This window comes from Rissa tridactyla, chromosome Z (assembly GCF_028500815.1).
Source record: "Rissa tridactyla isolate bRisTri1 chromosome Z, bRisTri1.patW.cur.20221130, whole genome shotgun sequence".
Taxonomy (NCBI): domain Eukaryota; kingdom Metazoa; phylum Chordata; class Aves; order Charadriiformes; family Laridae; genus Rissa; species Rissa tridactyla.
In genome coordinates this window covers 76,041,357-76,055,362 of record NC_071497.1, presented here as the reverse complement: position 1 = coordinate 76,055,362, position 14,006 = coordinate 76,041,357, and the positions used below count along the sequence as shown (strand labels likewise).

Here is a 14,006-nt window from a genome sequence, read left to right as displayed (position 1 = left end):
GGAGCATTGGGTATGTAGCGACAGGACGAGGGGCAATGGTTTAAACTAGAGCAGGGTGGGTTTAGATTAGACATTAGCAAGAAGTTCTTTACAATGAGGGTGGTGAGACACTGGCACAGGTTGCCCAGAGAGGTGGTGGAGGCCCCATCCCTGGAGACATTCAAGGCCAGGCTGGATGAGGCTCTGAGCAATTTGATCTAGTTAAAGATTTTCCCGCTTACTGCAGGGGGGTTGGACTAGGTGACCTTTAAGGGTCCCTTCCAACCCAACACATTCTATGATTCTATGATTTCAGGCTGGCTTAATGCCCAGCTGGCTTCACTCCTCTGGTAGGTATCACCAGGACATATACCTATTACTTTGGGGTCCTTGTGCCCTCCTTGAAGCTAGGTTTTTAACAGCACTACCCGATGCAATTGGCCTAAAACAATTGTTTTCAATTTTTCTCTTTTGAGGCTAGGCAATATTTTTTCAAAGGAGGCCCCCCCACCTCCATGGAACAGGTTGCTACGTGACTACATGAACCCCCTGTTCTTTGTCACTGGCTGCACCCAGAGGTCCCTGGCATAACCTTTATGCCTGTCTGGCACCAGACTTACTGAAAATAGGCTGTGCCAGCTGTGGTAAGCATCCTGAAACAGCTCCTTCTCAATCTCTTGCTGAGGTCTGTCAGTGCTGGTTTAATGGGCAGTGGCTGGGACCTGCAAACCCGCTCTACTGCTGGTTCCAGCTGTGGGCACAACAGAGGCATAGCCCTCAAACCCTTTGACACATTGCTTCTTTGACCAGTCCCTGTCTTCCATCTTCTGTATTTGGTGTAAACCCAGTCGCAATACAGCTTGTAAGTTGTTCTGAAGTGGAAAGGAAAAAAGAGCACCAGCGGAGAACTGGAGAGAGAGGGTAAGTCCCAAAGATGCGACCAGAGTCCCTGAGCATGGGGAGAAAATGGGAATGGGCTTGTGGACCATGAGCTGGTGGCAGACACGGATGGAGCTGTAGTCTGACCAGCAAAGGCGTGATGGGCTGCTGCAGCACCGTGCGTCAGAGAAGGTGCGGGGCTGGGGCTGTCCCAGGTGGGTCATGGGATGGAGAAATCACATAGGTTTGCATTACGGCTAGCAGGTGCTGTGTACAGAGACGTAGGGGAGTGTGGAGCTGGGGGTGGGGGTGTCTCCCCTCGCGAGGGGTCCCTTCACCCCATGGCTTCCCCTTGGCAGGCAGCCGCCCGCAGAGCCCCATCACCCTCCCTTCTTCCCGAGCTTGCTGTAAATGGGTCTCTCTGTAACACGAGCTGCATTTCTGCCATAGCCCTCTCCCGAGTGAGTGCATCTGTATTTACACTGGGGCTTTAGCGAGCAGCCCGGCCCTGGCGCCGCCAGCAGCCCGCAGAACCTTGCTTTTCTCTCCTGCCCACATGCGCTGCAGGCGAGACCAGCAGCCTGGCACGGCTGTGCCCGAGGAGCAGCGGGTGGCGGGCAGCTGGAGGAATCCCTGAGCCAGCTCCCATCTGGGAGAAGCGCCTCGTCATGTCGCCTGCCGCCCGCCATCCCGCAGCAGCGGCAGAGCTGCCCGCGGAGCCTCCCTGCGGCATGGCTCGCTGATCCCTGGGCCGGCACGGGGACAAGCTGGTTTTGCTTTGGATTATCGCTGGCTCTGCGTGCTGTGTTCTCCCCGTTGCTCTCATGCCCTTGCTGCCGCAGCCGGCTCCCAGCTGCAGTGAGCCGAGACCACCGTCTGGGGAGATTGTATCTGGCAAGGTAGGAGCTGATCCCTTCCGTTTGTTCTGCTAAAAGTGATGCCGCCAGTCCTGCCCCTGCCTGGAGAGCATGCTGCAATTAGTAGCACGTACATGGTTTTATTTTGCATTGTTCTGTAGCTCTGATGAACAGTCGCTACGCTGGCTCAGGCTGTAGCCTCTATTATATGGAAAGAAAATGCGTATATCCATTTTCTTTTTACCTCCGTACTGGAAAATCAAACTCTGGCTCCCTTTCTGCTCCAGGGTGCTGTGCTGGCGCTCCCAAGCCTGTCTCTCTCCTCTGATCTTGTGCATGTTCTGCAGGTCATGTCACCTGCTTCTCCGGGTGACATGGCTGTAGAGAGAGCAGTCTGAAGGTGTCTTGGGAGAAAGGAAAAGGGAGAAGAAGCTCACGGAAGACAAAAATCAAGGAAGTTTAACATTTATGGAAATGGCTTGAGAGAAATTATTTTTACCCCAGAAAATTAGGGAGGGGAAGAGCCTCCTTTCCCTGGGTAGTCTTAAAAGGGTATCTATTTTTTTATCCCCCCTTCAGACCTTTAGGGCAAGGTGTTTTGATATGGAAAGGCCTGAGGCTGCTGTTGTTCTTAGGGGTGAAGGAGAGTCAGTCTTATGAGCCTGGTGCCTCCTTTCCACTGGCATTTAATGCTCCACCTTCCCCCACCGCTGCACATCTTTACTGGGGCTGCACAGTGAAAAGAGGTGATGTCCAAGAAACCCTGCCCCTGCTGGATTTCCCTGCAGTAGCCAAGAATAGATAAAATAGGAGGGTAGCAGCATATTCTTCTGACCCAGCTGGTGTTTAGGCACAGCTGTTCCTTTTTTAGTCCACAGCAGCTGGGGTGTGCCTGCCCCTGTGCACACAGCCATCCATCTTCCCCAAGCTTGCTGTACCTGGGCTTCCCTCCCATGTGGACGAGAGTCTCCTAAGCAAGACAGACAAGGGTATCAGGCCTTTCTGCAGGTTATAGTTTACTACTGAGGACTAGCCCAAACAACAAACCATATTTTAGACACCCCCCCTCTGTATCCCTAGTTGCTAAGCTGTGAGGAGGGAAGGGGGTCCTCTAGCTTCCCCTGCTTACCATATCCTGCTGTGCTGCCAGTGGGTGTATAAATAGTGCCCACAGTATACTATTTTGGTGGCAAGCTCTTCCCAGGATTCATCCAAAGAGTTATGTGAGCAAGTGTTAAAAATAACACCGAGCCCTGCCCAAATGCTGGCGTCGTATCAGCCAAAGTGTTGGGAATCTTCCATAGATAGCAGCCTTAGACCCTTGGGAGGGGGCAGCAGGAGGGGGTCCAGCAGGGATCCCCATGTTTGCCTCTTCTTGCTGTCCTGCTGACCACGGAGGACACTGATCCTCAGATTCAGAAGATGTGCTGGTCACCAAGAGGATGTGAGACTTTCACTTCTAATTACATTATTTGCTAACCGAGCTTTCCCTGTGTGTTCTGAATATTATCGCTAAGTCTAATGAGAGGTATAGGAATGCTGGGAGGGGTTAACCTGAGCTTTAATCTAGCCGGCTGCAAGTAGCCAGATCTAGCTGCTTCGCTAAAAGGTTTTGGACTATAGCAATGCATATGTAGGGATTCTGGCCCTATGTTAGGTTTATCCTGAGGACTGGTAGCCAGATTGGTTTAATTGCAGAAGGTGTATTAAATCTACATGTTGAATAAACAGCTATGGGTCTGGACATTCTTGCTATCCTTTTAAACACAAAAGTAATTCCAAAATTCTGCCCTTTTCATGGTGTGGTTGGTGCCTATAACTGAAAACTGGACCACACGGCAGGGATTGCTGGGGAGCCATGCTCCTTGGGCTGTGTAGCCAGCTCTGGATGCACCATCCCCCTGAGGAGCTGGAAGCCACGTTTTATTTCCCTCCGGCTGGGTTTTGCCTGTTGTTGGGCAAGTCCTGTGCTAGGTCTGTAATTCAGGTGCTCCCATGCTGATGCAGCATCAGCCACTGTTGTGTACTGGAAAACAGGAGACCCACTGGAAAGCAACAGACCCCACTGAGTTCTTGCCTTCAGTGTGTGGAGCCTAGAACCAACAGAAATGCTTCTTGGAGGGCTCACGCTGAAAGAAGCCCCATCTGAAGACAGAAATGCTCTCTCTTGCAGGTATATGATGTGGCTTCACTCTTGCCATGTCTAATATGGGACGTAGGAGAAGTTACCCCTGTGGGAGTGGAGCACCCATTGTTGTTACATGGATTAATACATGGAGCCCCTCATACAGAAGAGGAAAAGAGCTGAGATGTCTCCTGGCTGCAAACCCGTGGGAAGTGCTTGGGCTTATCTATTTGCTCTTGAAAGGAGCAGTGTCGTGGACAGGGGAGACCACGCTTCTCTTTCAGATACTGGGGTTCAGGACTATAGCATTAATCCCCCAGTACATCTGTGCTAGTTTGTAGCTTTGTAGAGGAAGGGACAGGTGCTCAATTCAAAGATTGAGAAGTACTCAATCTTTGAGTACTTCACTTTCAGAAGGGATGGATTTATTTTAAGCTGATACAGAAAGTTGCTGTGAAAGCAGCAGGTGTGCAAAAATTGCTAAAAAGGTCACAAGCACTGTTTGGCAGCCCATGCTTCACCTCCTCTGATATGGGATTACTAATTCTGGCAGATGTTCCCAGGGATGGAGAGCAGGTCCCGTAAGAACATTGTGACCAAGGGTTTTCTCTGGGCGTCGCACTGAGAATGAGTGAGAGCAGAGCAGCCGCTCGTCTTCTGGCTTGAACTGTTGTATCTCGCATGCTCAGCCCTTGCTACCCTCCTCCCCATCTCACCATTTAGCTGCTCTTTTCTTTTCCTTGCTGTGTGTTGAGAGGGACACGCTGGGTTTGTGCACAGGATGGAGTGCTTTCTTAGGTGTGTGTTGAAAGCATGGACTTCAGAATTGTCTGGAGATGGAAATACGTCACGGAGATGAAAAGCATGTTTCTGTTTGTCCAGGAACATACTCTGGGCAATCGGTCCTTTATCAGGGGCTTCCTGCTCTTCCGTTCCTCTGCTCCTTCCTGCTCCTCTCCCCTGTCCAGCCAACAAAGGAGATCTCTGAGTCATCATCGTTCCTGCTTATTATTAGGCCTGAGCCAAGGCTCTGTGTATCGTCATACATTACAGAGCTCCTGAGGGTTCTTTCAGGGCTCTTTCCACCCTGGCGTGTTCTTGTTCCCCTGGCTGGAATGTGTCTGAGGTCTATGGGGAACATATGATCTTGTTTGTCATCTTTAAGCACCACTTTGCTGGACTTTGCTCTGGCACCATCTCCTGTGTGGTGCCAGAGCCCCACAGCAGTTTCCAGCAGTTCCTGAAGTGCTGAGATGTCTCCACAGGCAACCTTGTACAGCAGTGTGCCCCATCTCTTTCCTCTGCTTCACATGAGGCCAAGCCCTCTTTCAGCCTGTCCAGTGTGGTCTAAGCTTGGCATGTTTGTCAGGCATCTCCTCTGACCTGCAGTGCCTTCGTGGCCTGCGTCCTCACTGGCGCCTGGGCTTTGCCTCCGCCAGCTTTTATTTTCTATTTTAAATAACATGGAAGGATTTCCTCCCACACACGGATCCCCTTTATCCCTATAGCGTTTCCTTTGTTGTTGGTCTTTCTCCAACATGGGCAAAACTGTAGCACGTCGTACACAGGCACGTACTTCCCATTTCTGTCTCTCTGTGCCTGCCCGTGTACAGCGTGGGTGCCCGTTGGTTGAACATGTCTTTTGGAGGAGGTAGACCTTGCACAACTGGCTGCACAGCAGCTAGGTGCTGCAGATTAGACTCTTTGTGCCAATTAAGCATACACCGATAAGCACATACAGCCAAAAGGTTATTTAATCATGGGCTGACCTGGCGTGGAGACCTTGGCTACAGCTGACAGATGATTCAGGACAGCCTGCTGCATTAGATGGGAAAAGGTAACCGAAGAAAAAGTTAGGAGAGCTCTCAGCTGTGGTCAAGAATCATCTTCAACAAGACTGAGTTTATGAGAAAAAGTCTCTTCGCCATGGTGGAGGAAAGGAAGATGAATCCACTGTCTGAAAGCTGATGCTAGGCATATTCCATTTAGGAAAAAAAAAAAACCAACAAAACCAAACCAACTGGAGTATGTTTTTAACAGCTGGGTGGATTAGCTGCCAGGTCAGCTGGCATGGCATGCTTTTCCACTCTCAGGCCACACCTGTAGGTTTGCTGTGTCCGCCCAGGAACGTGTTTCTGTTTCTCCAGGTATTCTGCCTCACAGAATAAACTGCTTTCATCTTTTAATCCTGCATTAAAGGCTTCCTGTTCCTCTGAGTCAAACAGAAATCATACGAGAATAAGACCTCCAGAAGCCATATAATTACATCTTCCTGACCCAGGCATAGTGGACTCAGGCTATGCCATTCCTTGTCTTTCTTCATTTCATCTCTCTAGAATCTCTCAGTGATTGGGACATTATGCGCTGCGTCCTGCATCTTAGCAGTCCAGTCCCTTCCCTCTATCGGTATCTCCTGATGCCGTGGCACCCTGGGTTGGCCAAGAACCTAAGATGGGCATTTCTTTGGCAGCAAGCTACAAGAATAAATTGTTTCCAATTCCTGGCACTAAGGGCCTGTGAAAATTAACAGGAATGCATGCCTCTACATAAGTAAAGCAAAGAGCTTCTGAGACAGACAAGACCATGCAAAATATTAAGAAAACTAGTCTTAACTCAGACTGCTGTGCTGTTTTGGCAATAATGAATGGCTAGTTGTAACTGCTATACCTGATGTCTAACATAAACTTCTCTTGCTGCCCCTCAGGGAGCCTATTCCTGTTGTCAGGGATGTGGAGAACAGCTTGTTCACTTGGGCTTGGCAGCAGCCTCTTAGGCATTTCAGAACTGCTTTCACGTACCCCCTGGTTTTCTACCGAGAACTAACCCACTTGCTTTGCAATCCTCTCCTTGCCGTTTTTCCTTCCTCTCTTTGAACTCTCACCAGTTTGTCCATATAGGACACGTCCACAAGGCATGTGCTGGGGCTGGGCAGAGAGGAAGGATTACTCCACGTCTTGCATATGACATGCCTGTGCATACAGCCTTACATACTTTGTGCCTGCTTCAAAGCGAAATGCCACACACTCAAGTTCAGCCTGTGATCAACGGTAGCCACAGATCCCTTCTGAATGAGCCGCTCACGCATGATGATTATGGGTGGGGATGTGCAATCTGTGCTAGGTGAGGTGTCATGGTAATGATGATAATTTGTGTCACTTTGCTGTTTGTGCACCAACCTTGTCCCTTCAGCTAACAGCATCGGTACTGTAGATGATACAGATGAAGAGTAAAAAATAACCGCCCCACCTGAGAGCCAGCAGGGTCTCCAGGATTTAATTGCAAGCCTGTGTTATGGAGGCTTTTTAGCCCAAGTTTTCACTGGTTCTCCCTTAACTGTCCTTTGCAGCTTTTCGAAATGCCTACTGGCATTTGGGTGCCCAGACAGTCTCTTGGGTGGCAGTGGAGTCTTATGCCTGCCAACGTTGTGCTGTGACATTGCTAATAGTGGCTGGTGTTGGAGTGTACCTTCAGTGGCCTCTTTTAATCAGAGGGTGCTTTGCAGAAGCACAAGCTGTCTAGGCATTGCTTTATTTGCCACTAAAACATAGCCAGGTAGGGCAGGTAACACTGCAGAGCAGCACTGCTGTGTCCAGTTTGGGTGGTAAATGGAGAAACTTAGTAAAAAAATCGGTGTAAACAACTGTAATTAATATCACAGGTCCCTAATAAATCAGCTGGTGGTTATAGAATCATAAAATGTGTTGGGTTGGAAGGGACCTTTAAAGGTCACCTAGTCCAACCCCCCTGCAGTAAGCAGGGACATCTTCAACCAGATCAGGTTGCTCAGAGCCTCATCCAGCCTGGCCTTGAATGTCTCCAGGGATGGGGCCTCCACCACCTCTCTGGGCAACCTGTGCCAGTGTCTCACCACCCTCATTGTAAAGAACTTCTTCCTAATGTCTAATCTAAACCCACCCTGCTCTAGTTTAAACCATTGCCCCTCGTCCTATCGCTACGTGCCCTTGCAAACAACCCCTCCCCATCTCTCCTGTAGGCCCCCTTCAGGTACTGGAAGGGGCTGTAAGGTCTCCCCGGAGCCTTCTCTTCTCCAGGCTGAACAACCCCAACTCTCTCAGCCTGTCTTTGCAGGAGAGGTGCTCCAGCCCTTCGATCATCTTCGTGGCCCTCCTCTGGACCCTCTCCAACAGGTCCACGTCCTTCAGTATATGCTCCCTGGGCTTCGTTGCAAAGGTGGGAGTGTTTGAGAACAGGGAGGTCTGCTGGGGACTGGCTTGGCAGTGAATTGTCAGATCTCACTGATGGGCTTCTGCTGACGCTCCGCGCGGTGATGGCAGGGAACTGCTTGGGCATGCGCAGAGAGAGGCGACTGTGGGCTTTCTGCGAGAAATCCTGAGCAGTTTTCATGCTTGCCGTTGCCTTGGAAAACTGGAATATTTATGACTCAGTACTGAAGCAGGAGGGCAGGAGGGTTTTTCCATTCTTGGATGTGGCCTCTTGTGTGTCCAACAGAGATGTTTTTCTTCTCCTCTGTTTGCCCCTTCCCTGCTGCATCCCTTCCATGGTGGTTTCTGTGAGCAGAAGCTCGTTTGTGGTGCAGTCACCCTCACTTTGATTCAGCCCGGCGATGCCCCTGGACTGGGAAGGGGATGTCACTTTGGTGTACATCATGGGAACCATAGGCGGTCACCTTCCTTCGTCCGTGCGTGCTGTGTACACAGCAGTCTGTGCCTGTATGTAGGCAGTGAACCATTTCAGGGCTGCGGATTCAGCTCAGCCCTGCAGCTTTTCAGCTGCTTGGTTGGAAACGCATGATTTTTATTTGAGGTCAGAATACAAACCGGTGAATACAGCAGAACTGCAGCTGCCAAATTCACCAGCTCCTATGTAGTATATAATGTGGCAACTTAAGGCTTTCCTCACGGCAGTGGGGAACTAATGGTTTAGGTAAATTGTGCTGTAGAGGCAGCATTGATCCCATTTTGAACACTGATTTTAATAGGAGTGAAGCCAGTAACACCTTAGTATCCTTTGTTACCACAGACTGCTCCGAGCAATTGATTGCCAGATTAGAAGGCATATCTTTTTTGTAATAATAGCCTTTCTGTTCCTTTTGCCAAGGCTTTGATTAGTGAAAGGGTTTATATTCCCACGCAGTGTTATCATAAATATTTGAGAGAGTGCCTGAAGAAACAGGGTTGCTCTTAGAGCTGAGCTCCTGCTTCAGGCACTCTGAAAATCTCAGTCTGGATCAGTTATGTCCAGGCTTTGCTGTAATTCAAGGTTTTCTGCACAGGTTTATGAGCTTGATTTATCAGATTGAAGCTGAGACTTCGGTCATGATTCAGGAGCTGCTCTCTTGTTTCTGTCCTGATTTCCCTTTGCCGAAAAGTGTTCAGCTATTTCTTTGTGGTCTTGCTTGGGCAGTACTAAGTATTAGGGCTAAAAGATGGGCACTGGGGCTGTAGGATTGGTTCTGCCTTTCCCACAGCCTTCCAAATGGTTCGTATCTCCTTGTTGCCCCGGTCTCCTGCATGTAAAATGGTAGCAGCACTTTCCTAGGAAAAAAAGAGTATGAACATACTGGAATCCTGGGCTGGAAGGGACTGGAGACGGTCAGCTGGCTGTGGGCTGGGTTTGGTTTTCCCCTTGACATCTCAGTATTGTAGTGGTATGTGGAACTCAGCCCAGCCCCGTGGGGAGCCGTGCCAGCACCAGCCCTATCTGGTAGTTGTGACTTTTTATGGAGCTTGTGAAAGCCTCTGTTCCTGGGCAGTGAGGCATAGCTGCTAGCAATAGGAAGGTTTCGACCCTAATACAGGAAGGTGGAAATCAAGATAGGGATTGGGATGAAGGAACCACCCAGCCCAGTATTATTTTTCCAAAAGTGGTTGCAGGTGGTCAGCTAGGGAAGAGTGGAAGCAGGGCACGCAGATATTGTGTCTTTTTTTTTTTTTCCCCCGGGGAATTTGCTAAGTCTATTATATTGTGTCTGTTCAGTAACCTGAAATAGATCTCTCAAGTGCTTGTCCTGCCTCCCCTTGAACCCATGTGGACTTCTGTCTGTAACATCCTTTGCTGAAAGTAAGGAGCAGCAGACAGGCTAGAAGATAACAGGAATGTTGAAAGAGGAACTACTGGTCTGAAGGGAAGTTGTTAGTAGAGAGTAGTCTTGAAATGGAAGCTATTCAATATGTCAAATACTGCTCTGAGCATCAAAAAGTAAGACTTTGCTAGTGATGTTTCCTGAAGACACAACGCTCAGAAGCATCATCAGAGGCAGTTCAGGGTTATTCATCAGGAGGAGCATAGATGTCCTTAAGGAATATTACAAATGTGAATTGAATAGTTCAAAATCGCATAGTCGTGTGCATGAGAAATCAGTAAAAAGTTCAGGTCAACTGGGAGCTCATTGGAGAAAGAGAGAGAGATGGGGAAAACACAGGGTCTATCAGTGATGTGCAGGATTACAGTGAACAGCTAGTATGATGCAGTTATGATTTTCATAGATAAATGTCACACGTTGGACAAAATATTTGTGTCAGAGGTGGAGAAATTTTAATGTAGTAAGGCATGGTGAGATCTTGCTTGGAAGACCGCGTACATTTCCAGTGACTTTCTGAAGGCTGTATGCAAACTGGGTCAGGCCCAGAGAAGGGATACTGGTATGATCAAAGAAATGAAGAGCCTACCTAATGTGAAGTGATTAAAGAACCCAGATGATATAACTTTAAACACAGACTGGATAAACGCTGACGTTATAACTCATTTTTGGAACATGAGTGAATATGTGTGAGCTGTGCACAGGTAAAGATAAGCTAGAAATTTAGAGAATGTTCTTAAACATCATAAGAATTAATTTGGGGAATTAATTCTGTTAGAAAATGGTTAGCAAACAACGAGAAATGTCAAAATTTTTTTGGGGGGGAAAAAAAAAAAGCAACGACTTTCTCTTCTCAAGCCATTTTCTTATTTGGAGGCAGGACTCCTGCCTTGGGTTGCTAGCCCTGAAGAAATCAGTGCTGCTGCTCTGGGCAGTGGGCAGGGGTCACTGGGGCAGGATCACCATGGGGGGCTGGTGCATCCTGCTGTTGCAAACAGCATAACCCCACAGACCCCTGTGCCTCTGTCCCCGGATCCTCTCGGAAGGCAGGCTCGGTGTGGGGGGATCAGTTGGTGACCCCCTTGGGAAATGTGCGGATGGAGGGCAGCCATTGCCACGAGGCTAATGTCTTCTTTTCTCAGTCTTCTTTGGTTCTGACCCCTCATTCAAAAACTCCCATATTGTTTCCCACCGAATAGAAAAGTTGTCGAGCGCATGTTGGTAACGATCAGCCTGTATTGATCTCTGTGTGTTTGAGAGAGGGATATTGTTTGACCTTGAAAGACAGGGTTGGCAGGGATGGAGACTGATTTTGGGTTTTCTTTCCGAGGATTTTTATAAAGTTTTCAGCACCTCATGCTTTTCTGATGGCCTCTGTGTTCTGGTCCCCCTTGCTCCGATTGAGCAGGACCATGCTTTTAGCTCAGCTTTGTTTAGCTCAACATCTCTCTCTCTGGCATTCCTGAAGCACCCTCAGCAGTGGTGGATGGGGTTGGTGTGTCTCAAGGACTCACATTTCTGCCATGAGCCATCAGCGTGTGAGGTGGAAAGGCACTGAGTGCCTCCCACCATGGTCATGAGTGGTCCAGCACATGGCAAAGAGTGAGGATGCCCATCCCTCCTTTGGCCATGCTACGGATGGGATCATGATGAGCCAGAAGCTGTACCCTAAGCATGTTTGTGCTGTTTCACCTGCTCATACCACTTTCTACTTGCTTGAGAGAGGCATGGACACACTGAAGGTACTGAGGGCTACACCAGAATATCCATCCTTTAGGAGGAGGTGGCAGGCAGCTCCCTGTGCTGGGTTACAGCCATGAGGTGTGGCGGAGAGGTGGTAGCCCTGGGGCTGCCTGGCTGTTGCAAGGATGGGCAGGTTGTATATCACGCCTGAGGGTGAGGGGTTATGAAAGACCTGTTCCTGCCCAGCGCTTGGTATCAGAGGTACAGCCCAGGCAGCCGTCTGGCATCTGGGGCTGCTCTCTTTCCAGTTCACAGATCACCAGAGCAGATTTGTACCAAAGAGGTGGGAGGCTTGGGCTGCTGATGGATGATTTTGCTGTACAACTGCAGCAAATGTGGAAAGCTTTCTTCCTTCTTGTATGTGGGGGTGTGCTGACCTTAGCAGCCAGTGGTGAAGGCAGGTGAAGGAAGAAGCCTGAGGCCAAGACAGAAATATGTTGGGCTTTTTTTCCACCTAGATGACCTATTTGTGTCCTGGTTGTTGTCAGCAAGCGCGGCAGGTACACACAGGGCTTGTGTCCAGTGTGAGTGCAGCACGTGGGGCTCCCCTGAAGTGGTGAGCTCTGCTGCAGCCCGGCTCTGGGAATGGGGTGCACCTCCTTGCTGGAATTCGTGGGTGGGAGAATATGTTGTGCATTGAGTTCTCATGCCCTTAGAGCATGGGGGAAGGAGGCAAGATGGCAAAATGCCTGCCCTACACCTAGGATGCTGTGGGTAATGAGATCAGCGTTGCTTGATAAGCCGTTTTCTGCTGCCAAGCTGCACCCTGTGGTGCCCAGTAGCACCTATCCCTTCCTCCCCATGCCAAGCAGGATGGGGACCCCTGATATTGTAGGGACAGGCATGTTCTGGCACCTCCATCTCCCTCACCTTGCTTCTCAGCAGTCACCAGCCTGCAGTATCCCTGCTCCCCTCCTTGCCTGAGACTGTGGAGTCAACCATGCTCCCCTTCTCTCACCGACTCGCCTGTGATCAAAGAGAAGTCATCTCCTAGAAGACAGTCCCCTGCTTTCTTCTTCCTCATTAGTGCCTGTAATCTCTTGCTGCCTATGAATCTCTGGGACAGCCCGTCAGTTTTTAGCGGTGTTGCTGAGAGGGGCAGATCCTGGGAGGGAGGTGCAGCAGAGGGATGCTCGCTGCAGAGGCACAAGGCAACACGAGCTTGGGGTGGGGGAAAAACGTGCTGAATAGCTGTTTTGAGGAGGAGGATACAAATCTTAATGCTGGGAACAGATATGTGAATAGGAGTGGTTCTGAGGGAGCCCCTTGTCTGCTGCATTGCTGTGTCTGATTTTTAACAAAACAGCCCCCTGACTCCATCTGCTCTGGTGTGCGTGTCTGTGCCACAAGGCAGGCATTGCTGTCAGTGAATCGGTTAATGCCAGTGTCCTGTGGCAGGGACAGGGATGCAGGCAAGCAATCCGCCTGCCAGCATTTATACCTCCTGGCGTCAGCATTGGCAGTGCTGGTGGAGGACTGGGGAGGGCACCGAAATAGTTTCCATTCTCCTCTCTGCTGTGGGAACGAGTCTCCTGGGTAACAAACGCTCCTTGTTCCGCACAGAGCTCCACAGCTGAGACTCTCTGTCTCCTTCCTCCCTGCTGCTCCCCGACTGTCCCAGCTGAACGGGCTAGAGATGTCTGCTTGAGCCTGCCTTAATTAACGCTGACAATACAATGGGGCTGGCCGTACGGGGGTCCGGGGGCTGCACGCTAATGGGGGTACAGTAAATAGTCTCATTGACTGCAGCTCGGGGGGAGCGAGCCTGGCAGGACTAGCTTTCAGCTTGCTGTAATGGCCAGGCGCGGAGGTACGTCCCTCGCTCCTGCCTCCTCCCTGGGGCTTGTTCCTGATGCTTGAACAAGACCAGGGGGTGATGTGGGGTCCCGAGCACCCACACGCAAGCAGAGGGCTGTGGAGTGTGAAGTACCACGAATGGGACACGGGTATCGGCCTCTCAGGGGGCACCTGCGGAGCCTGAGCTTTGGAACGGGCTGAGGGATCATTCCCGGTGTTTCGGAGGTGAGTAGCAGAGCCGTGTCTCCCATGCTGGCTCCCGTGCATGGTGAACGGGCTGCACAGCCCACAACCAGCCCAAGGCCATTTCTTTCTTCTCGCTGGAAGGGTCTCTGCACTGGGGACAGTCCTGGGTTCCTGCCTCTGGAGCCCTTGGTGGGAGCCACCCACCAGCCCCTGGGTTTTCAGTCAGAAACTGAAAGAGTTTTCTCAAACTGAAAGAGTTTTCTCAAACTGAAAGAGGGTAGATTTAGACTGGATATCAGGAAGAAATTCTTTACTGTGAGGGTGGTGAGGCACTGGAACAGGTTGCCCAGGGAAGCTGTGGATGCCCCATCCCTGGAGG

The 14,006-nt window shown here is 50.2% G+C and overlaps 1 protein-coding gene across 9 annotated transcripts in view; it reads left to right on the top strand.

Annotated features, from left to right (window-relative positions):
• RUSC2 (RUN and SH3 domain containing 2) overlaps positions 1 to 14,006 on the top strand; it is a 62,280-nt gene that overhangs the window by 9,542 nt on the left and 38,732 nt on the right. For 2 of the 9 annotated variants that reach the window (XM_054186185.1, XM_054186180.1), the window contains exon 1: positions 1,139 to 1,757. The exons of 5 other annotated variants lie outside the window; for them this stretch is intronic. The gene's annotated coding sequence lies outside the window, so the exon portion shown is untranslated. Of the gene's footprint in view, positions 1 to 1,138; positions 1,758 to 2,159; positions 3,160 to 7,595; positions 13,667 to 14,006 lie in introns of those variants that run through there. 2 more of the 9 variants (XM_054186181.1, XM_054186184.1) reach the window with 2 other exon arrangements.